The sequence below is a fragment of the Panthera tigris genome, chromosome B1, assembly GCF_018350195.1.
Source record: "Panthera tigris isolate Pti1 chromosome B1, P.tigris_Pti1_mat1.1, whole genome shotgun sequence".
Classification (NCBI taxonomy): domain Eukaryota; kingdom Metazoa; phylum Chordata; class Mammalia; order Carnivora; family Felidae; genus Panthera; species Panthera tigris.
In genome coordinates, this window is record NC_056663.1 from 48,208,846 (window position 1) to 48,233,421 (window position 24,576).

The 24,576-nt window shown below is 39.5% G+C and overlaps 1 long non-coding RNA gene across 1 annotated transcript in view; it reads right to left on the minus strand.

Annotated features, from left to right (window-relative positions):
• Nucleotides 1–16,545: 16,545 nt before the first annotated feature.
• The window catches only part of LOC122237907, a 191,774-nt gene continuing 183,743 nt past the window's right edge, over nucleotides 16,546–24,576 (minus strand). The window contains exon 6 of the long non-coding RNA XR_006216658.1: nucleotides 16,546–16,617. This is a non-coding gene — a long non-coding RNA (uncharacterized LOC122237907). The remainder of the gene's footprint in view (nucleotides 16,618–24,576) is intronic.

The following is a 24,576-nucleotide window of genomic DNA, read 5'->3' on the forward strand; positions in this document are numbered from 1 at the left end:
CAACTCAGAGCAACCACCATCCTGGCTCACAAGAGAGAAAATGGTATCCTTCAGGGCTGACTGAAAAACCAGATCCAGGAATCTCTCTGAGTATGAGCTCTGACTGTCGCAATCAGTAACTCAAAAAGCAATAAAATCTCTTTGCCAGGATATGGGGTTAGAACAGTTGGCTGCAGTGTGGAAGGCTAGGTGGGCACTGGGGACCCTTTCCAAGTCCAACATGACAATTTTAGGATTTCCCCACTTACCATAGACCCTGGCACCAAAAAACAAAGTATCAAATAAAATCAAGCACCTGAGAGTTGAAATTTTTAAAAGAGCCATTTGGCAACTTCTATTATGTGCTTGTTGAAAGTGGAAACTTTGCCTGGCAAGTTGAAAAGCTATACCAAACAAACGCTATCTCTGGCAATTAGAAGCACTTAAATAAGCTAATATAATCAATTATGTCTTTTAATTTGCCAGACAGCATTTACAGGGTTTAATTTTCTGCTGCTACACCTTCCAAATTATCTTCAGGTGGTGTTCAGAATCTAATGGGAAGATGTATTGCCATTGCATTGATATTATCTGTGCTGAAATCCCCATATACACACCCCCCCGCCCTCCCCCCCCCCACCCAACCAACACCCTCTGGATCCCATACCTAGAGGTGAATGATTGTAGAGAAGAAAATTCATTAGAGGTTTACTTAATTTCTTATTTCATAATATTTATATCATCCTCTTGTCACTTTTTCTATATAAAAAACAGTTGCAGCAATGATAGAATTGAAATATAGAGAGATACTGTCTAAAGGAAACATGTGATACAAAAATGAAAGAAAGAAAGAAAGAAAGAAAGAAAGAAAGAAAGAAAGAAAGAAAGAAAAAAAGAAAGAAAGAAAGATGGAGGGAAGGAAGAAAAGAAGGGAGGAATTAAGGGAGGGAGGAATAAAGGGAGGAAGGAAGGAAGGAAGGGAGGAAGGGAGAGAGGGAGGGAGGGACAAAAGAAAGAAAGGGAGGAAGAGAGGGAGAGATGGAAGGAAGGAAGGAAGGAAGGAAGGAAGGAAGGAAGGAAGGAAGGATGGAAGGAAGGATGGAAGGAAGGATGGAAGGAAGGATGGAAGGATGGAAGGATGGAAGGAAGGATGGAAGGATGGAAGGAAGGATGGAAGGATGGAAGGAAGGAAGGAAGAAGGAAAGGATAATTAGAAAACTGGATCTCTTATCATGGGCTGGTATCATTTGAAAAAAAGTTTCCTGGTAGAAAAAAATAAGTGTAGGACTTTGGTCACCATAAAGCAGATATTGACCTAGTCAGTGTCTTTGAGCAAACCTTCAAAGTACTAATATGAATTAGATTATGGTATTTGAAGTATCATGACAGTTGAGGAGTTAGTGTAAGATGTGGAAAAGGGACAACTGTTCACCACAAAAGAACTACTTCTCAGCTGATGGACAAGTTCCACCATAATTCTCCCTCTATATCTGGAGAGCACTAGAATCCACATATAATGAACAGCAGTGCTTCTCTATGTGTCATCAGAGCTAAGCAACCATATAAATGTAAAGAGCAGCTATTCTCTCAGAAAACTGCAACCAGATGGGGTCAGAATGACAGAAGTCTCTGGTAACATTAAAAATCTTAAATAAAGGAAAGAGTAAGAATTCATCAGTGTTTTTCCAGTTCTCTCCATGTACTGCAAAGGACCCTTATATTTGATATATGTAAATATTTCAGTCCACCCAACAAATATTTTATCAAATAAGAAGTACAGCCCTCAAAAGCAGCCAGTCTGTATCATCCCCAGAAGATCTTTCAGCTGGCTTTGTCAGATGGAATTAGTTACCAGAACTGCTACCAGGTAGAAGTTTCGTGGGTTTATTTATAATTGACAAAACTTGGAAGCAACCAAGAGGTCCTTCAGTAGGTGAATGAATTTTAAAATGCTGGTACGGCCAAAAAATAAAAATTAAAAAAAAATAAAATAAAATGCTGGTACGGCCAGACAAAGGAATATTATTCAGTGCTAAAAAGAAATGAGCTATCAAGTCATGAAAATGGATGAACTTTAAATGCACATCACTAAATGAAAGAAGCCAATCTAAAAAGGCTACATGTTGTATGATTCCAACTATATGACATTCTGGAAAAGGTAAAACTATAGACAATAAGAAGATCAGTGGATGCCAGGGGTTGAGAATGCGGGAAGGGATGAATAGGCAGAGCTCAGAGGATTTTTAGGGCATTGAAAATTCTCTGTGTGATACCATAACCATGGATACATGTCATTATTCATTTGTCCAATCCCATGAAAGGTACACCACCAAGAATAAACCCGAAGATACACTATGGACTTTGAGTGGTTAAAATGTGTCAGTGCAAGTTCATCAAGTGTAACAAACATACCACTCTGATCCAGGATGTTCATAATGGAGGAGGCTGTGTATATATGTGCCAGCAAGAAGTTCTACAGGAATCTCTGTACTTTCTTCTCAATTTTGCTGTCAACCTAAAACGGCTCTTAAAATTAAAAAAAAAGTCCTTAAAATAAAAAGTTAGCATGTTAACTTAAATTGTCCAGCATCTTGATAGCAAAAAGGGAATGTCCTACAGAGCAAACCTCAGAACTCAATTAAAAATAGCTGAGGGGCACCTGGCTGGTTCAGTTGGTTAAGCATCTGACTCTTGATTTCCATTCAGGTCATGATCTCATGATTCGTGAGACCAAGCCCCGTGTCAGGCTCTGCACTGACAGCGTGGAGGCCTGCTTGGGATTCTCTCTCTGTCTCTCTCTCTCTCTCTCTCTCTCTCTCTCTCTGTCTCTCCCCTGCACACGCTCTCTCACTCTCTCTTCTCTCTCTTGATGTACATAAATAAACATTTTTTAAAAATAGCTGAAAAGAGAAGGGAGTCTGAAGTTCTGGTGTCATTTTGCCACTTCTAGCCACATAACCTTGGAAAGTTACTCCAACATTCTGGAATTTGTCATCATTAAGGGCTCTTCCAGCTCATGGGTCACTGAGTCAAAGGAATTCTGATCACTGGAAATCTATAGTCCATTTTCCAAATTAATTGTTGTCTTTATTTTCATTGAAATCAGTCTTTTTTTTTTAGTTTGATTAGTGACAGCCCATCTCCCAGAGTCCCATCACTTGTCAACATAATGATGAAATCAAGTTTCTGAATTAATGGTGCAACACTAGACAGCTACCCCAAAGTCACACTGAAGGAGTTCATAAGAAATCCCAGCATGAAACAAACAGAGAGCAGCTGAAAGCCTCAGGGAACCTCCTGAATTAGGATGGGAAGTGTAGATGTTTAATGTAAATTATATATTATATGACATGTATATAGTGCTCTGGTCTGAATGTTTACGTTCCCTCAAAATTCATATAGTGAAATCCTAACCCCCCAAAATGATATTATCAGGAGGTGGGTTTGGGAGGTGATAGGTCATGCTGATGGAGCCTTCATGAATGGACTATTGCCCTTGTAGAAGAGACCTCAGAGAGTGCCTTCTCCCCTCTCACCATGTGAGAACACAGCAAGAGGGCATCAGCTATGACCCAGGAGGAGAGCTGTCACCAGAATGTGGCCAGTCTGGCACCCTGACCTTGGACTTCCCAGACTCCAGAACTGTGATAAATAAATTTCTTTTGTTTGTTATCTATCCAGTCTGTGGTTATCTTGTGATTGCAGCCCAAACAGACAACAGCATATTATATATATATATAATATATAATATATAATATATATTATATATATTTATATATATTAATAATATATTAATATATTAATTATATATATTAATTATATATATAATATTATATATATATGGTGAATATGGAGATATATATATTATATGTAATATATATAATATACATATATAATACATATATACATATATATATAATATACATATATATAAGTTTGGGGGGAAGACAATAGTAATATATATGAAATCTAAAAACTGAGAAAAAATAAAGAAAAAAACAATCATCTGTTCTGCCCATAGTGACTACTAACATTTTGCTATATATCCATAATCTTTTTGCTATACAGAGATATAGATGCTTTTAAAACACACACACACACACACACACACACACACACACACACACACACACACTGGAATCTGTTCTATTGACTCTTTCCCTTCTCTCCTAATAACATCATAAGCATTTTCCGATAACTTTCAAAAATTCTTTCAGATAATTATTTTTAATGATCATACTGTATTCTGGATATACATGTACCATAATTTATTTAACCAACCCTATTGTTTGACATTTAGGTTGTTTCTACTGTTTTCTATTATAAAAAAATGTTGTGATAAATATCATACATAAATCTTTAGGCACATTGATTATTGCCTTACGATAAATTCCCAGGCATGGAATTACTGGGTTAAAGGGTAGAAATGTGTTAAGGCCTTTGATACGCATGGCCAAATTACCCTTTGAGAAGCTTGTTCATGATTACAAGCCCACCAGCTATGTAGGAAACTGCCAACGAATTTTGTTAAATGCTTGGTATGGCTAAAGAACACCAGACACATAGTAGAGATGAAATGCATTATTTCCAATGGCATGAAACACATACCCACCTACCTTATTCTCACATGGGATTAATTCCAGGGGAACCTGGTTGCAAGTACATTATTTTAGGGGGTACCTTATTTAAAGTGATACTGGTGGATTATCAAAAAAGATGGTCTGAGATAATGTGAGATTCTGAAAGTGCATTAGTTACTACTTACGATTTTGTGCCTGGAGTTCTTCCTTCCATGAACATATCTGGCTCTTATGATGAAAATTGATAGAAAAATATCTTTTAATTTGCTGACAATATCCCATAGCTAAATTCATGGGACTAAATCTAGTCCAGAGAATGAGATCCGTCTGCTCTCATGTGAAATCCAGGGCCAAAGCAGTGCCTTACAACTCACTCTCTCAACTGCCACGGACGGCCGAAACAAGTCCAGTGGTAATATTCCCATTTTCCAGGTAGAAAAACTGAAACCCGGAGATGCAAACGGATTTTGTTAAAATTTCGGCAGGTAGTGGACCACAAAAGTCCAGTTTCTTTATTGTACTATTCCATTGCCAGATATTTTGCTACACTTTTTTATAAAACTCAGAATCTACACCCTAGCAATACCTGTGTTAGACACATCCAGCAGAGAAAGGTCTTTTCCAAGGTGATGGACAGCTGGCAGGAGCAGATGGCTGGAGGGAGAATGTGCCAGGCAGGGGCTCTGAAGGACAGATGGGTTGCAATGCCCTGAGTCACTCTACCACATGCTCAGGGGTCTACAGGCTCTAGGAGCTTTGAAGAGGTTGTTGCTGTCATCTGGCCTGGGGTTTGCTTTTGTAGAACAACAGAGACCCCAAACACAGAGATCAAAGTTATTACTGGCTGGAAATGGGGTGTCTAATTGCAAATGGGCCTGGTTCTCTAGCAAGATCCTAAGAAACATAATTCAATTAGAGGTTGATGCAACTTTGATCACCATGTTGCTCTTGATTAAGGGTATTGCTACCTGTTTCTGTAGGCCAAAATCCCAGCTATTCTCCATGTTCACCTCAAATACTGTCTCTTCCCAGATTCCCCAGCCAGAAGCAATTTCTGCTGCCCTTGGCCTCTCGAAGCCCTTCACCTCTCTCTCCCATTATACTTAATATTTTCTATCTTGTATTAAAATGACTTACACAGGCATCCCATCTTGGCCTCAATGAGCCAGGAGTCTGGCTGAGGAGACTGCTGTATCCTTTTGCACACATGCCCTATTGTATCCTGCACAATACACTGGAGCAGAAACTGTTCAATAAATGTTTACAAAACGACTGAATGAATGAAAATGTATTACGCAGTCACTTCCTGCCAATTCTATTAAGTAGCTCAGATGCTAATCACCAACTCTCTTGGACTTTAAAAAGTTGCCTCATAGGCCAGAGGGGAATTATTATCTCAACATAGCTTTCCTCTAAAATACAAAGCTTAATTAGTCTAGCTGTATTTTTCTGTGTGTTTTTATTTAAAAAGGGACACCAAAGGGAAAGATGAGAAATGATTGCTAGCACATTGCACTAATAAATTCACCATTCTGGGAAGTTTTCATCATCTGGTTTTAAAACAGCCAGATTTTTAGCAGTATAAATATTAATTAAGTTTCCCATACTTGTCCAGGAGGGCCCGCATGTGATATCTCAGCTTAGAGACAGTCTTGATGGTAAAAATAAAGATACTGCCCATGTCAGAATGGTATGCTGCTTCCAGAATCAGCTAATACTATCCACTCCTTCTCTTTAATAGGACTAGCCTCTCAGTGGCTTAGCAAAGCTTTATTCCTTCAGCAGAAGCCAAAATCTGGGTGGATATCTAGAAAGAGAGTATACAAAGCAATATTTCATTTTCACATCACAGGACCTCTTTGAATATTCTTTAAGTAAGAATGTTTTCGTTTATTATTACAAATGACGTGTGGTTATAAAGGGAAATAGCCAGAGCATATTAAACACCTGATCAAGCTTTCCACTAATAGGAGTATGCAGAGGACTGGCAAATACATGTATGCAACGGCATTCACAGTGGGTTAGAAGAAACACATATGCCGTGCTGTAACTGCGAGGTCATGTGACCAGAGCTATTAGATTAGTACCCAGGAGATGTCAGCACAGAGCTGGGACAGATGGGTCTAGTGTGGGCAAAAAGCTGAGCAGAGGGTTTTTGTAAGGGAAAAGTTGTTTTGGAAGCTCTCCTTTGCAGCAATAATCTTGTGTGGGCAAGAGAGTTATGCAATACGGAATAGGCCGATCAATCAAACACATTTTACACGGTGAACACCCAGAGGGCTGAGTATGAAGATTTTGGAAAATTGCTAAAGCCACAGGAGCTCTGGTAGAAAACCACTTAAATGCAACATCTCTTGTAACATTAAGTCAAAGGAAAAGCTGCTTTAGAGCCACAGTCCTTATGTGTGTTGAGGAAAAGCCATGTGGCTTGAAGAAATGAAGGACTGGGATTCAGGAGATATGGGTTCAATTCCTAGTTTTGTTACCAGCCGACAGGAAGACATCCTCTTCTTCCAAAGCAACCCTTTGTGTGTCACGAATGTGTTGCAAGAGAAGATCTGAGAAGCTGGTCCAGGACACCAGCGAGTCCCTTACGAGCTCAAGTATGTCGCAACCAAAAGTATTATTACTGAAATCATCTTTGAGAGCTGATCTCTGATTCCAGGTTTTCCTTAGTTCTTTTGCTGGAAAATGCTAAAATTGGTTATAACTACAGCTGCCCAGACAACTGTAATCATAACAGTGTTTTCTCTGAAATAACAATAGGAAAGCTGGTTTGATATTGAAAGGAAACTTATCCGTGATGCCGATATAATAACACAGCTCTCATTTCTTGATCCAAAGGTTTTCAGACTCTAGCTGATGAAACTCTATGGTTTCAGAGACACTTGCCAAAATTATGGGGTAGAAGCTTCTAGAAATTGCTCATTTTTTCATACAGTAAATTTAAGTGAAAGCATAGGACCAATTTTTAAAAAATACTTCACGGATTTGAATGGATATATGCTTGTGGAAGTGTACACATGAACAACCTCATTATTTATATTATAAAAACCCCATGTAATTTTAGTTATTTTTTATTTGCGTCACCTGTCATGGGATAAGAGCAGCACATTAGAGGTTCCTACCACTAGAACAAGTGGAAATTTTTTTTTATTTACTATAATTTTAGCCTTAAGTACTTTGATGCTGTGTTAGTTGGTGTAAAAATATTGTTTTAGTCTCCACATGGTGTACACTCTTTACTAATATCAATTATTTATTTTGGTTTTCTGTGATGCTTTTTTGTTTTAAATTCACTCTTCTCTCATATTAATAGTTCTCACTCCTGGTTTTTGTCACTCTTCCTTGTTTTTGGTTTGGGCTATAGTTTTTGTTGTCTGTTTTTTTGTTGTTGTGGTTGTTTTTTACCTGCATGTATTCATCTGCTGGGTATGGCTTTGCCTATTGATTCAGAGTTGATATTTTGGAGTTATTTTATTTTAATCTGCCCCTCTTATATAATCGCAGACATTCTGTTTTATTAAGTGGATTTATTCCTTCTACGCTGTTTTATAAGAAACGTATTGAGTCTCAACTTTTCATCTTATTTTAGGTTACTGTTTCTGTAGTTCTGTTATCTGCTAACTTTTCCTTCGGGTCTTTTCTTCATGTTAATTCCTTGCACCGTTCTGATCATTTAAAAGATATGTTGTCAGTATCTTTTTTAAGTTCTTCAAACTTTATCTGCTGCAACCTCTATTTATTGACATCAACTTTGTGCGGTGTCTTTTGACTTCCAACTATCAAAAATAAGGAAATAAGTACACCCTCTTGTATTTCCATGTCCCCTCTTCCCTGTCTCCCTGCAGATTTCTGATTATGTTATTATCATTTTACAGGGTCAAGGTTTGTATCAGTTGTGTTTCCTTCTGTTCCCCAAACCCCCATCGCCTTTATTTTTCAACTTCCTTATGTATTCAAATGAATGCATTGTTCACCTCCAGATTTTTCATACTGCTGCTTCCCCATCCCTGAATCCTTTATCTAAAATAATTTCATTTAGTTGGCGGCTGTTTTCCATCACGAAGTAATTATTTTGAAAGGGTTTATGAGCATTCACTTCTCAGTAACATGCATGTTTAAGAATGCCTTTATTTTTACTTGAAAGACAAGTTGGTATAGAATATAATCCTTAGGTCTCCTTTTTAGCCCTATAGAAATCTATAGACATCTATCCATTCTATTTTTAAATTAAATGGTTAATCTGGGTTCAACCTCACATCTTCTCCCTTCTTCCTCTCCCTTAATTTCTATAGGATTTCTCCTTCCTTTGAAGCTTACTAAGTTTATTAGGCTACATCTCAATATCTACTGTTCTACATTATTTTTTTCCTCTTGAAACAGTATGCCTTTTAGGACAATGGATTCTTGAAGCTTTTCTTACGTTTATATTCTTTCTCTCATTACAAATGATTAGTAACATACTGAATTCTACTCTGTTCCACATATCTGTTTTCCTCTTTGGAATCGTCTTTATCTTTTGGTTCTTCATTTGTGACCTTCCCAGGCACATTCTCCATATCCCTGACTCCATCTATTCCACTTACTGCTTCCAACCTGGATGGTTCTCCGTTCTGGTAAAACGCTGATGGTTATTTTCAATTCCTCTCCTGAATTCTGCCATCCACTTTTTTTTTTTATCCTTGAACTCTTATATCTTTTCATTTCACTTGGGGTTTTTTTGTGTTTTTTTTTCCCCCAAAATTCAGAGAATTTCTTCTTTCTTTTCTCTCTAGAATAAAAACGTTCTCACTGGGGCACCTGGGTGGCTCAGTCGGTTAAGTGTCCGACTTATGCTCAGGTCATGATCTCGTGGTTTGTGAGTTCAAGCCCCGCATCGGGCTGTGGGCTGACAGCTTGGAGCCTGGAACCTGCTTTGGATTCTGTCTCCCTTTCTCTGCCCCTCCCATGCTCATGCTCTGTCTCTCTCTGTCTCTCAATAATAAATAAAGGTTAAAAAAATAGTATAAAAAAACCGTTCTCACTATATAATCTTAAGCAAGCTGGTTGCATAAGAAAATAATTTTCTTGGTGGGGGAGAAGGGAAAATGGGTGAGGGGCATTGAGGAGGGCACTTGTTGGTATGAACACAGGGTGTTGTATGTAAGCGATGAACCACAGGAATCTACCCCAAAAACCAAGAGCACACTTTATGTACTGTATGTTAGCCAATTTGACAATAAATTATATTTTTAAAAAATGAAAATAATTTCGTCTCTGTAACAAAAGACAGCGGTATCTCCCTATCCAACTCAAGGCCTTGTTATGAATATCAAAAAAAAGATATGCAAAACACTTCTTTACCTATAAAATACTTTACAAACATAATCTATTATCTGTAAATGGCACATCATACCACACAGTGGTACATCTGTTCCTAACTACTACAAAGGTTACTGTTACAACTGTAGTCGCTAATAGCCACCACTTACTGAGAAATTATCAGGTACCATGCACTGTGTTTATCACAGAGGTCATTTAATCTTACTACTAACACAACGAAAGCAGTATTTGGATGTACACAGTGCATGCTTTATAAATGGGATGACAGAGACAGAGACGTTAAGTATTTCACCCAAGGTCATAGAGTTTGTCAATAACAAAACAGGGATTCAAATGAATGAATGTGTCTGATACCAAATTTGTGCTTTTGTGCCTTCTAAGCACAGATAAGGAGAAGCAAACAAAAAAATAAATTTAATTTCAAATTCCACATCCATCATAACACCCTCTAGTAACCTCAAACTTATTTATTAATTGACATTCATCCTCGTATTTTAGGTCTTGTTTTAATAGACTTTATTTTTTCAAGCAGCTTTAGGTTTACAGAAAAATTGAGAACAAAGTGTAGCGACTTCCCATCTACCCCTTGCCCCCCCACATGCACAACCTGCCACCTTATCCTGCACCAGAGTGGTACGTTTGCTACAACTGATGAACCCACACTGACATCTCCTTATCAGCTGAAGTCCATAATTTACATTAGGATTCACTTTCGGTGTTGTGCAATGGATTTGTACAAATATGTTATGGGATGTATCCATCATCATCGTATCATACAGGACAGTTTGCCCTAAAAATCCTCTGTCCTCTGCCTTTCTCCTCCCTCTTCTCTGACCCCAGGCAACCACTGATCTTTTTGCTGCCTCCATAGCTTTGCCTTTTCCAGAATCATAGACATGGGATTATACCTTATATACCCTTTTTAGACTCCCAGTTAATAATATGCATTTGGGGCTCCTGGGTGGCTCAGTCGGTTGAGCATCCAACTTCGGCTCAGGTAATGATCTCACGGTTTGTGGGCTCGAGCCCCGCGTCGGGCTTTGTGCTGACAGCTTGGAGCCTGGAGCCCTCTTCGGATTCTGTGTCGCCCTCTCTCTCTGCCCCTCCCCTGCTCACACTCTGTCTCTGTCTCTCTCTCAAAAATAATCATTAAGAAAAAATTTTTTAATTAAAAAATAAATAATATGCATTTAAGTTTCCTCCATATCTTTCACAGCTCCGTACCTCATTTCTTTTCAGCACTGAATAATATTTCATTGCCTGAATGTACCACAGTTTGCTTATCCATTCACCTACTGAAGAACTTTTTGGTTGCTTCTGAATTTGGGCAATTTTATAATTTATAATCTATGTAGTTTTTTGTGTGGACATCAGTTTTCAACTTATTTTGAGTAAATATCAAGAAACACACTTGCTGGATCATACATAAGAAGTATGTTCCATTTTGTAAGAAACTGCCAAACTATCTTCCAAAGGGGTTGTACCATTTCACTTTCCCACCAGCAATGATCGAGAGTTTCTGTTGCTTCTGTTGCTTTGCCAGCATATGGTTTATCAGTTTTGGATTTGCGCTGTTCTAATGTTGTGTAGTGTGTCTTGTTGTAATCTGCAATCCCTAATGACATGTGATGTTGCGTATCTTGCCAAATGCTCATTTGCCATCTGTATATCTTCTTTGGTGAGGTGTCCATTTTATAATCAGGTTGTTCATTGTCTTATCATGGAGTTTCAAGCATTCTTCAGAGCTTTTGGGTAATAATGCTTTATCTGGTATGTCTTTTGTAAACATTTTCTCCCAATCCGTGGCTTGTCTTCTCATTCTCTTGACGGTGTCTTTCACAGAGCAGAAGCGTGGGATAGTAATGAGCCCAGCTTATCAATTATTTCTTTCATGGATTGTGCCTTTGGTGTTTTATCTTACCAAACCCCGAATCATCTAGATTTTTCCTGTATTATCTTCTAGGAGCTCAAATTTATACTTTATTGTTCTTTAAGATCTCCAACTCTCTGATGCATATTATTGACCTCCAGCTGGTGCCAACTTTATTTTTTCACTAAAATTTTACTTTTAGGCCCAAAGAATACATAAATATGAACATGTAGATATGTGTGTATATGTGTATGTGTGATTTCTATGCTTTCTAACTATTTTAAATTTTTTCCATAAACAATTCCGTAAAATAAGAGCTCTTGTAGGACTGATGATGTGCTTAGATGTCAGAGCAATATCAAATTGCCATAAAAGTTTCTAAACACTCACTCTCGATTTCTTATTCTTAGCACATCTCAAACCAGTAGGAAACACTTCACAGACCATCACCAATCTATAGACAATACTTTGAATAGTTCTGCGAAATGAATCAGCAAAGCCAAAAGTTGCTTTCTTGAAAAGAGTAACAAAATGATTATATCTCTGCAATGACAGATCAAAGAAAAAGGAAATAAGGCAATATAGAATTGGAAAAAGACCTCTGCACAGAAAACAAAAGACTAGAGAACTAAAGGAAGATCCAGATGAATGCAGACATACATCATGTCTGTAGATTAAAAGGCTAAATATTGTGAAGATGCCATTTTCAAAAATTTTATCTAGATATTCAATGCAATTTAAATCAAAGCCTTAGAAGGGATTTTTCTTTTGTTTGTAGAAGTTGGCGTGCTGATTCTAAAACGAATATAGAAATACGAAGGTCAAGAATAGTTGAGGCAATTTTAAAGAGAAAGAAATCAGAGAGCTTTCAGACAATGTGCTGTTGGAACAGAGACACATACATAAACAGAATAGAAAAGAAGGTCACCAAACAGATAAGGATTCATGGTTTAGTTTTTATTTTTATTTCTTTAAAAGACACTGAAGGGGCGCCTGGGTGTCTCAGTCAATTGAGCATCCAACTCTTGATTTCAACTCAGGTCATGATCTCACGGTTCACGGGGTCAAGCCCCGAGTCTGCACTATCAGTGCAGAACCTGCTTGGGATTCCCTCTCTTCCTGTCTCTCTGTCTGCTCCTCCCCTCTCATGCTCTCTCTCTCTCAAAATAAATAAACTTTTTAGAGAAAGGCACTGAAGAGTAGTGGGGACAGTAAATCTTCTAAACCAATGACACGAGGTCTGTGGAATGTCTTACCGAGAAATGTTTATGTTTTATAAAGTTTGGATATTAAAAGCCAGATGGCTGCATTAACCCAGAAACATTATGCTGCTCTGGGACAGACAGACAGACAGACAGACAGAAGTGGACAGTTGGGTTTGGGAAGAGAGACATGCTTTGGGTATTTGCAATAAGGTGATTTATAATGCTGAACCATGGACTCCAGGCTGTGGGTGACAGTAGGGACAGATGCCTAGTGAAAAAAATGCCAGGACTTTCCTTTTATGGGTGGTTTGAAGGTTTAAGGAAGGTTTCTGACCCTTCCAAGGCTGAAAATTATGTATGAGGTTTAGCTTGACCACAGGATGTTGAGAATGGACTGGAAGATTAAGAAAGATCAGGTTGGCCCCACTGCCTTTTTTTCTTTCCCCTGTGTTTTTCTTTCTTTGTTTTTTTAAGTTTATTTATTTATTTTTGAAAGAGAGAGAGAGAGAGATGGAAAGAGAGAATCCCAAGCAGGCTCCGCACTATCAGCACGTAGCCGGATACGGGGCTCGAACTCACAAACGTTTGAGACCGTGAGATCATGCCCTGAGCTGAAACCAAGAGTCAGAAACTTAAACTGAGCCACCCAGGCACCCCTTCCCTGTGTTTTTCTGATTCTTGCTTTTCTCTTTTCCTTTCCCTCTTTCCTCTACTTTCTATGCTCTCAACTTCATACTTCTCTAGCCTAATTTACTCCTTTTCTGATTCTCTTTCCTTGCCTATTCTTCTGTCTCCTGACTCAATCTTATGCCTTGTATCCATCTTCTCAGGGGATGCCAGGATCTGGAGGTGGTGGTGATAAATGGGACTAGTGAATGAAGGCTCACTTTCTGCCCCCATTGTCCTTCTGCTACTTACCTACCTACTATTCAACTGTTATTTTTGTAGTTTGTCACTTTTTTAAACAGTATTTGGCCTACACATTGTGTTACCATTTTCAAAGGCTTTCACACCCATCACGTCATGCAGATCCCACCATATCTCATTAGCAAGTTCAAGGAAGCCTGTGTCTTCCCGTCTTGTGCTCAACAGGGAAGAAGAACAATTGTGGACACTATCCTCTGCAGACCCACCCTTCCTGTATTTCCAGAGAGTTAATAATCTGCCCCTCAGCCTTAATTTCAAAGTTTCTAATTCATTCATTAGCAGTGCAATTTTCAACATGAGGTTTGGTATGAGATGCTTAATAACTAAAATGCCCTATCAATCTCTTTCCCTCTTAGAACCGAGATTCTAGACTGGGATTTCAGAGAGCCCAGCTCAGACACGGCAGGGCCGGAATTCGAACTCAGACACCAACCTATTACCGACACTACAGTCCTGAGCAGCACTTTACAGTTTACGAAACACATCCATGTGCGTCATCACACTTTATCAGGCCACACCTTTGCCATAATTAATAAGCGTGGCTGCGGTTCCCCCATCTGGCGAAGGAGGCGGCAGCATTCGCCTACCCCAGCACCGTAACAGTGCTCTGTACATTATGCAGCACTAATGATGCAATTAATTCTGACATTAGCTGACACACCATTCCTTAAAGTAAAATGTCCAAGTAGAAACCTTAAAAAAAAAAAAAACAGTTGAAAAGGCAAAGCTGAGGGCCAGCTAAAAAAGACTGTACAAGGAATCTTAATTCATTCCCAGCTTCTGCCTATTATATTGACAAATACACTACTTTAATCTCTCCCTACCAGACCTCATACACAGTGGTCAAGAGGCCACTTTATTAGAGTTTCTTTTTTTCATCCATTGGTTGTGAGAAAGGTTATGGGTACAAATACCTCAGAGCCAGTATTAAAAGGACATACTGGCAGGAAAAAAAATTATATAGTCAGTCTTGCTAAATTAGTTTACCTAAAATTGTATGTGTGAGTGATTTTAATCAAAATCTAATTTCCCCTCTTTTTAGAGTAACTGAAATGAGATTTTTCTAATTTACTTTTTGCGGTTCAAGTTTCTCATAATTCTTCTATGGTCGTGACAGCACCGTGAACGCGTCTGCTTCTACAAAGCATTAAAAAAAAATTAGATTTTCAAATTGATGTGCTAAATTAAAAATGTTTAATGTTTCTCATCAAAAGGCACAGGAGTATGCAAGGGGCCTCCAGTACAGTTAAAGGCGCAATATTTTTTTCATCTGTTTCTTTAATTCACAACCCAGGGCAACTGTACTGTGAAAATTAACAAGCTCTAAGTAAAGCAATCCTTGTAAGCAGTGTCCTCTACGAAGCTTCTTTTTAATTTCCTTCTATCCCTTGACATGGTGACCTTAAGGATGTCATAATAAAAATGGATGATAGTGCCTTGGGTTTGTTTTTTGCTTATTTGCTCGTTGTTGCGTATGGTGTGGGGGTTTTTTGTTTTGTTTTGTTTTTTTGCCTTCTGCCTCAGTTGGAGTTTGCCAGATGTTATTAGGGCTTGTGAGCCTCTGAATAATTGTAACTCTCAGGCTTGACTAGCTAATTCCAATGATTTAGAAAATCATATTACTTCTGTAAATTGGCTCCAGTTGTTATATTAAAATCCAAGTTTCTGCCCTTCGTAGATGTCTGCTGCCTCGCTTGGGACAAAGCCGGGCATACCCCAGGAGCCACAAACCCAGACTTTGGAAGATGACTCAGTGGGTAAAAAGGCTTGGGAAAGGTTTTGGATGTGCAGCCTTTTATTCAACTTTTACATGTGTTAGATTCCGTCCCCCTCCCCCCCCAGCAGAGTTCAGAACCACCTCTTGGTATGAGATTAAAATTCATTTATTTCTGAGACAATGAAGTGTAAGGCCCAGTTCTCAAATACTACAGCCTTCTCTGCTTTTATAAACCATAGGTACAAATTTCAATGAGGAACAAGGCAGGTACTCCCATACTGCTCCTCCCTCCACCATCCTTGGCACGGATAGTTCAAGAAACTGGGTCTCTGGAAAGAGGAATGTGCTTGCCTCGAGCCACACAGTAATTCCCGGCAGAGCCAGACCAAGGACCTAAGGGACCTGGCCGCCAGTCCAATGCTATCTCCATGCCATGGAAATGCTCTCTGGCCGCTGTGAGGAGAAGAGCCCTTGGTGCATTTTGGTTTATAGCAAAACAACCAAGCATGCACAATGTACATGACCATTTGATGCTGAGCACCTCAGCCATGCTTCTTGATGAGGAAACAGCAAGAGGAGAGAAGGCAGAGACTATAGCTCCTATGGCCCCCAGTGGACAGCCAAAGACTTCAACACATTTTTCTAAAGCCGCCAAGGCTTTAGAGCAGCCTGAGAGCTTCTCTCCTCTGTCTCCCATCCATACTTCATTAAACCTTATCAATTTCCCATTCTTCTTTCCCAGCTCACTTCTGTCCCTTAGGTGAAACTGAACGCTAAAGGACTCTCTAGAGAAGCAAAGCCCCGCTATGTAGAAACTATCCAAGACGTTACCTTCTAAGTAATAAGATCTTAATCCATTTACAGAGTAAATGTCTCCAGAAAGCACCTACCTGCAAACTTCAGTAAGGTGGGAGTGAGGGGACTGGAGTTGCTGCCAGCCAGGGGAAGAACTATCAGACGTCATCTTGACCTTGAGGTATCTTGAGTCACACCACAAGGACAGCCATTGCTTCTCTGTCAATAGGCAAAACAGTGGGTCATAAACTTGCATGCTACCTCTTTCTAACAACATTGGAAGCAATGAAGATACGGGGAGAGGTCAGCCCAGGTTCCGTCTTCATAGAAGGTAGTCAAGACATCCTAGTTCATTGGTTTTTTCTTCCCTTATGTGGTCCATCAGTTGATGCTGCCCAGAGCCAAGATCCTACCTCTCTCCAACCTTCTCCCAAAAACTCAGTTTTGTTTTTGTTTAAAAAAAAATCCTATCATTCTTTCTCCCTGTTTATTTGTTGTAGGATTTTCAATATATCATTAGGCTACTTTGTGGTTTCTAATAATGTCGTAAATTATTTGTTTTGTGGAAGCTGCAATTAAGCCAAGCAATATTCTCTTGAGGTCATTTCTCCTTCGTCTAGGTCAAGCATACAATAAAAGCATGCCTTTTTCTGTCACCACTGTTGAGAAGGTGACAGTTTCTGTGGAATGCAGTGGATATTGAAGCCAGAAGACAAGGGGAAAATCAGCTCCCCTAGAAAATAGAAACATAATTATGAAGGGATTAGCCTCCTTTACTTGGTAGCAAGCAAACTCCTAAAAGCAGATCTGTGTCTTATTCATCTCTGCTCAGTTCTCTGTAGTTTATTCACAGGAGGCATTCAGTAAATAGCTACTGACTTAATGAGACTTCAAAGACCAGGTTGCCAGCAACTATCAGTTATCCCTTCCTAAGCTGCAATGCTTTGCCCTGCAGAGAATGGTGTTTCCTGGGTAATACTGAGGAGCTCTGGAGTTGAGAGGTCCTATGGGACAACAAGATAGGAAGGGCCCAAAGTTCTAGAAGGTGCTCAGAAAGGTGGGACCTGGGATCTAAGGGCATAGGAGCAGGAGGGATGGCCGGTGACTTACTGAGTAACATAGATTCAACCCCAAAGAATCTCTTGGAGTTTTCAACATAAACCTGCATGTCAAGTTGAACCAGACAAGGAAAGGAAACTTCTGAACCAATGGTCTAAACATAAGGACTAATTCTACAGAGACTTCAGGATTCCAGGGCTTCGTATGATGCCAACATAGAAGAGATGTGCATCCAGGAAAATCTTGCAACTACCACCTTGTCATCATTCAGAATAGCACAAGTATCACTTGTCTTCAAGTTTTGATAGCAGAGAAAAAGAGGAGTTCAGTTTTACCTCTGCCCCAACAAACTGTACCTAGGACCCCACGTGAGTACGAGTCTGGTGACAACGGTACTTGCTAAACCACTTAAGGGAACAAACTGTTTTAAGCACTTTTGTACCCCACGCTGATGTATAAACAATAAAAGTTAATTACATATCATTCTGATACATTCACGCAAAGATCTATATTTGGCAAAACATCCTGGCAACATTTTGTTAGCCCAGTATATTTATCGTGCCCATTTGAAAGTAATAAAAATGGCATTTCTGAAAAAGTAGCTCATAATTCAAACTATTCACTGCCCCCTGTGGGAGCACAAACCAGGGAGATTTCACCGTAAATCCTGACAAAATTCTCTGCCTAATGAAGGGCTACTGGCTGGTGCTTTAGGTTAGGGAAGTAGAGGAGTTAGGAAGTATTAACTAGCCACAGACTCAGACTGTTGTATCTAGATTAGGAAACTCTGACCGTTCCCTCTCACCCCCACATGACACTGATGAAGAAGATTCAGAGACGTAAACACATCGCCCAAAGTCAAAACAAACACTGAGCTGGGGAGTTGGGTCTTGAACCCTTGTGCCTCCTACATCCCAAATGATACAGGTTCAGAAGCTGGCAGATCCTAAATTTATCCTGTTATCTTTCAGTCTGCAACAAATAAAGTCGGAATAACAGAGAAGTCTGCTGTGGAGCAGAGACTCCCGCTGATGGTTGTATTCTAACCGCACAGTGCTGTCGTCTGCCCCTGTTCCATTCTTCCAGAGAACAGCTAGACAGAGTGTATTCCTCCTTTTTTAAAGTATAGCATGTGCTTCTATACCTTCCGTGAGCCTGTTTTGTGGATGGGCCCAATCATACAGAGGAATCTTGCTTCCTTACTTGGTAGTTACATGGGGAGATAATGTATTTTTTTTCCAACCTAGCCCCAAAGCAATCAGTTGACAAGTCCAGAGTAGACCCCTGCGGTAAAGTGAAATATAAAAACTCTCTGGGTAGCGGGTGTTTCCCTTTTAATGACAGCTTAACTGGTGAAGTGTTGAGCCGAGCACTGCCGTTTCTCCCCGCTGTTTGCATTGGGCTGGGAGCCAGCACAAACCTGCCTCGGTGACATTTCAGGTCAGGCCATTATGTCAGGAATTTCCCCACACAGCCAGGGGAGGGAGGGCTCCAGCCTGCATGCGTGTAACTGGAGTCTGAAAAGGAGAAATCTGAGGGAAGGAGGACATTCTTGGAGCTGTGATTCATGTTGAAGACTTGAAGGCGGCAGAATAGAACGAAGTGTGGGCTTTGCCTGTAAACGGTGGCCATTTACAAATATGGGGTTAAAGAAGGACATTTTTCAGGAGGGTGATGGGATGAATAGAGAACAAATGGAACTGTGTGTAAGGCTGTAGTGACTCCTGTCATTCCTTCACTCAATAGATTTATGTCATTCAGCTCCTGCAAGGGGCAAAGTACCTGCTAGAAAGTGGGTGGGAAACTAAAAGCTAATACGCTTTAACTTCTACCTTCAGTAAATTTATAATCTCACAGAGTGGGAGACAGATATATGAACAACTTTTAAGCTGTCAAATGTGACCTAAAAACAGAGCACTTTTCTAATTTAAAGGCAGCAGGGGATACTTTCCTGATTGGGGGTAATAGGAAACTCTTTTTTTACATTTATTTATTTTTGAGAAACAGAGTAAGACAAAGCGTGAGCGGGGGAGGGGCAGAGAGAGGACACACAGAATCTGAAGCAGGCTCCAGGCTCTGAGCAAGCAGTCAGCACAGAGCCTGATGCGGGGCTCGAACCCACAGACTGTGAGATCATGACCTGAGCCGAAGTCGGACGCTCAACCGACTGAGCCACCCAGGTGCCCCAGGAAACTCTTAAAGGAAAACATGCATTTGCTTAAGGAGCAGAATTTCTATACGGGAAATGGAAGAACTTTCTAAGGTTAGCAAACAGGATAAAGATTAGCTCATGTCATGGAATACCATGAGAGAAGGAAGACCCTATTTCAACTGGAACAGGGTTCTCTGTAGGAGAAACATAAAAAGTCAAGCCTGAAAATATAGGTTTGACCAAGATGGTGAAGCACTAATCTATCTCAGTGAGAAGGGTCTGCCTTCATTTGGGAGATGCTGAAGTTTTGATCAAAAGGGTGATGGCATTGTCTACATTTCCACACTAGGCAAACAGAGGAGAAAGCCAAGAACAAGACAAGATGTAAGGAGATGGTAAAGGGAAAGGAGAGGAGGAGAAAAGGAGGTTGAGTCAGGTTGGAAGCATGATGAAAAAGAAGAGGAGAGCAGGTGCTGGAGAGGATGAGCTTATACAGGGCTAACTTGGGAAGATGCATAGAGCACAGATGAGTGGCACCTCAGAACAAGGCAGGATCAAGGATTAAGGGATGCTTCATGGCATTTAAGTCCAAAAGAAACAGACAGCCAAAGACAGAAATGGTATATAGAAACCCATTGTAGAGTGGCAATCCGGCATAATAAAGTAGTTGGGACTCAGAATGGCAAACACAAGGAAGGGCCAGGAGGAGTTCTCTGGAACAACAAAAAGGAAAGAGAAGAGTCTGCTGCTTAAGAGCTTGTTGCCTCTGACACGTTTGGAGCTAGAGGGTATTATGCTAAGTGAAATAAGTCAAAGAAAGACAAATACCATAGGATTTTACTCATGTGGGATCTAAGAAATAAAACAGATGAACATAAGGGAAGGGGGATAGAAGATGGAGAAAGAGAAAAAAGTCAGAAGAGACTCTTTAAGACTGAGAACAAACTGAGGGTTGATGGAGGGAGGTGGGTGGGGATGGGCTAGATGGGTGATGGGGACTAAGGAGGGCACTTGTTATGTTGAGCACCGGGTGTCATAAGTAAGTGAGGAATCACTAAGTTCTACTCCCAAAAACAATATTTCACTATATGTTAACTAACTAGAATGTAGACAAAAATTTGAAGAAGAAGAAGAAGAAGAAGAACTTGTTGCCTCAACCATGGCATAACAGACCTCAGGTAAGGTGTGTGATGACATGCCAATAGTTGGTTAGACATGAAAAGGGGGGGGGGGGAGTAAAGTGAGTGAGCTCAGCTCATCAACTCCCTTCACATCCAGGAGAGAAGAGACGAAAACCTAACCCAGCCAACAGCAGTGGTATTCAAAAATACGCAGCCAAGAGCAAGAAAGAGCTGGGTTTGTAAGGTCTTCTTGCAATGTGTCAACTCATTGGGTGCAGAAGGAAATGAGATCATGAAGATTACATTCTGGAATGGCTGACTGCGTTGATTTCAAATATAAGTAGATCAAAAGAAGAGCCAGTTTGTAAGAGGAAAGTGACAAATTTGGCCCGAGTCACATCGGGTTTGAGAGGCTAGCAAAATGTTCATATGGTGACAGCTAGCCAATTAAAATTCATGAATTTAATTTAGCTCAGGAGAGGAAAATGTGTTGTATAAAAAACTTAGACTTAAAAAGTGTTCACACGTTGGTTATAGTTGACAGGGGTTGTGGAAAGACAAAAGAAAATAGATAATCACACAAATTCAAAGAATACATGTTCCAAGTCAGTACAGGGGAACCACAGAGAGGTGGCCCAAAGATCTGAAAACCAAGGCTGTCCTCAGAAGATTATACCATGTACTTACACAAAATAAATCCAAGAGGAGATATTTTAAAATCTCCAAAGGGGATAGAATGAGTCCTAAGATGAATGATACTCCCTACCTCTAGAATAGTCTTGGCAAGCCGTAGATGATAAACAAATGTTAGGTTGTTGCAGAGGAATAAGAATTGATTTCATTAGATTGAAGATCCATGTCTAAGGAAGGAAGATATCAGTCAGAAGTTGGATTGATCAGAGGTGAGGTAATGAAAGGGCAGATGTTGAACACGCCCATCCAAGGCACCTGATCTTTCTCTGTGGAGCCTGGGCAGACCCATGCATTCTGTGGAAACAAAGACATGGGGCTATTTCAGGCACAAACTGCCAGGACTTCGTTTTATGGTCGTGTTTAAAAGCTTCAGCTGTTAAAAGCAGAGAACTCTCCTACCTACTTATGTTTCTAGGCACACCTGGAAACCTGATTATAATTTGGCTCCCATGCAGTTTTTCTACAGGGAGAAGATACCTGTCAAATAGAAATGAATATTTGTTCCCTTTGGCCATTCTATTTCTCACTGTAAATTAATAAATTGCCATTGTGTTTAACATAGTCGTGTCTTATGAACTTTGCATCCTGAGTCTTCCAGCATGGCTAAGTACTGTCACTTCTGGGACACCAAATAGATCAAGTTTCAGGGCTTGCAAAGCTAAGGGCAGGACACTGGACTACTGGGAATCCAGCAAGTTCACAGCATTCTGAAAGACATCTCAGGAGCCAGCCTACTGACATTCTTTAATTAGCTGATGGAATGTCCAATGCTGAACTGCATTACATTTTTGGGAAGTTAAATTGGGATTCAATAAATTTTAGCCAACTTTCCAGGACCAGAAATAGATGAACTTTCAAACTGGCAGTAGAAGTATTTCAAGCCTTTCTTTCCTGTATTGACTGAAGGAAAATCATAGCACAGTATATTACGAGCATATGTTCCGGTTTAGACGACCAGAGCTCCAACCCAGCTCTGCCACTTACTGGCTGTGCAAATTTGAGACAGTAACTTGATGTCTCTTGACATTTCTTCATCAGTAAAACTGATATTTATTATTAAAGAATTATCAAATCATCAAAGTTACTGTTATATATCATGAGACACATAAAGAATAGTGTTTATCTTGTCAGGTTAAATGAGTTAGTATTTGTAAACATTTCAAATAGCAGTTGCTAAAATTTAAAAATAACTGACAGGGGGGCCGGGGTGGTTCAGTCAGTTTAGTGTCTGACTCTTTGGCTCAGGTCACGATCTCACAGTTCATGGGTTCAAGCCCCATGTCCGGCTCTTGCGCTGACAGTGTGGAGCCTGCTTGGGATCCTCTCTCTCTCCTTTTCTCTGTGCCCTCCCTCCGCTCTCACTCTCTCTCAAAATAAATAAATAAACTTTAAAAAGAAAACAAAATAAAAATAACTGACAATAGCAAGTGCTGGCAAGAAGGCGGAGTAACTGGAATTCTCATACATTAGTGATGGGAATGCCAAATGGTACAGCCATTTTGTAAAACACTTTGGCAGCTTCTTATAAAGTTAATGACCCAGCAATCTCATTGCTAGATATTTACACAAGAGAAATGAAAACTTAAGTTCACATGAAAATCTATATGCACATGTTTATAGCTGCTTTATTCATAATTGCCAAAACCCAAAAACAGCTCAAATATTCCTCAGGTGATGATGGATAATCACACTATGGTACATCCATACAATTGAATAATAGAACAATGTACCGATCTCAAATACATTGTGCTAAGAGAAGCTAAGCTCGAAAGGTTGCACTTATATGACATTCCAGAAAAGGCAAAACTATAGGACAGAAAATAGATCAGTGGCTTCTAGGAGCTAGAGGTTGAAGGTATAAGGATTTACTACAAAGGAGCACAAGGAAATTTGCAAGAGTTGGAGGGTAATGAAACTCTTCTGTATCTTGATGATGGTGGTAGTTATACTACTGTATGTGTTTAACAAAACTCACAGATATGTACACCAACAGTAGTAAATTTTAGGCCAATTAGAATGTATATAAAAGGGAAACAGGGAGGTAGTTGGGGAGACAGAGAGAAAATTGTGTCTGGCATATAGTTATATAGTAGCTATTCAAGTAGCTATAGAAATGCTTATTGAATAAGAAATTAAATTTCTTTCTTTGACATGTTTCATATAATAATATGACTCTACTATCTAAAAAAATACTAGTAGAGTTGTCATTTCCTAAGTTCTTACAAGGATAATATCTAGGGTAGATCATTACATAAGTCATTTGTGATCCTTCTGAGAAAAAAAAAATAGAATATATAGATAAGTAAAAGAAAACACAATCACCCATAATTCCACTATCTGAACATAACCACAGTTGAAAACTAATTTATAGTCTGCCGGAATTTTTGCTATAGATGAAAACAATCAATTTTTTAAATTAGAAAATGGTTGCATACCATACATTCTGCTTGAAAACTACTTTTTCACTTAGCAATATATTCTGAAAAAATATATAGATCTGCATCATCAGTTTTAATGATTGCTAATTTATGCTACCAAGTCTCTCTTGTTGAACATTTAACTTGACTCCAATTTTTGGTAGTGTAAACCAAACTGTGTGGAATATTCTTGGTATATTCAACACATCTTTATAGACACAGCATTATTTCTTCATGATAAATTCTTAGAATGGGAATTGCTATATGAAAAAAAATGCACATTACACAATTTTTCATTCATATTGCCAAATTGCTCCCCAGAAGATTATAGAATTTACTTACAGCAGCTGTGATCAGGACTTGGAGCTGTATTTCAGTGGTCCTTTCCTTTTTTTTTTTTTTTTTTTTTTTTTTTTTTTTTTTTTTTAATTTTTTAATGTTTATTTGTTTTGGAGAGAGAGAGACAGAGACAGAGCATGAGCAGGGTTGGGTCAGAGAGGGAGACACAGAATCTGAAGCAGGCCCCAGGCTCTGAGCAGTCAGCACAGAGCCCCCACGTGGGGCTTGAACCCACCAACCATGAGATCATGACCTGAGCCTAAGCTGGATGCAGAAGTTGGTGCTGAGTGGAAGTTGGTCGCTTAACCAACTGAGCCACCCCAGCACCCCTCAGTGGTCCTTTTCTGACAGATCCTTTTTCTAAACTACTTTGTAAGTTGTAAATGTTCTTTTTTTT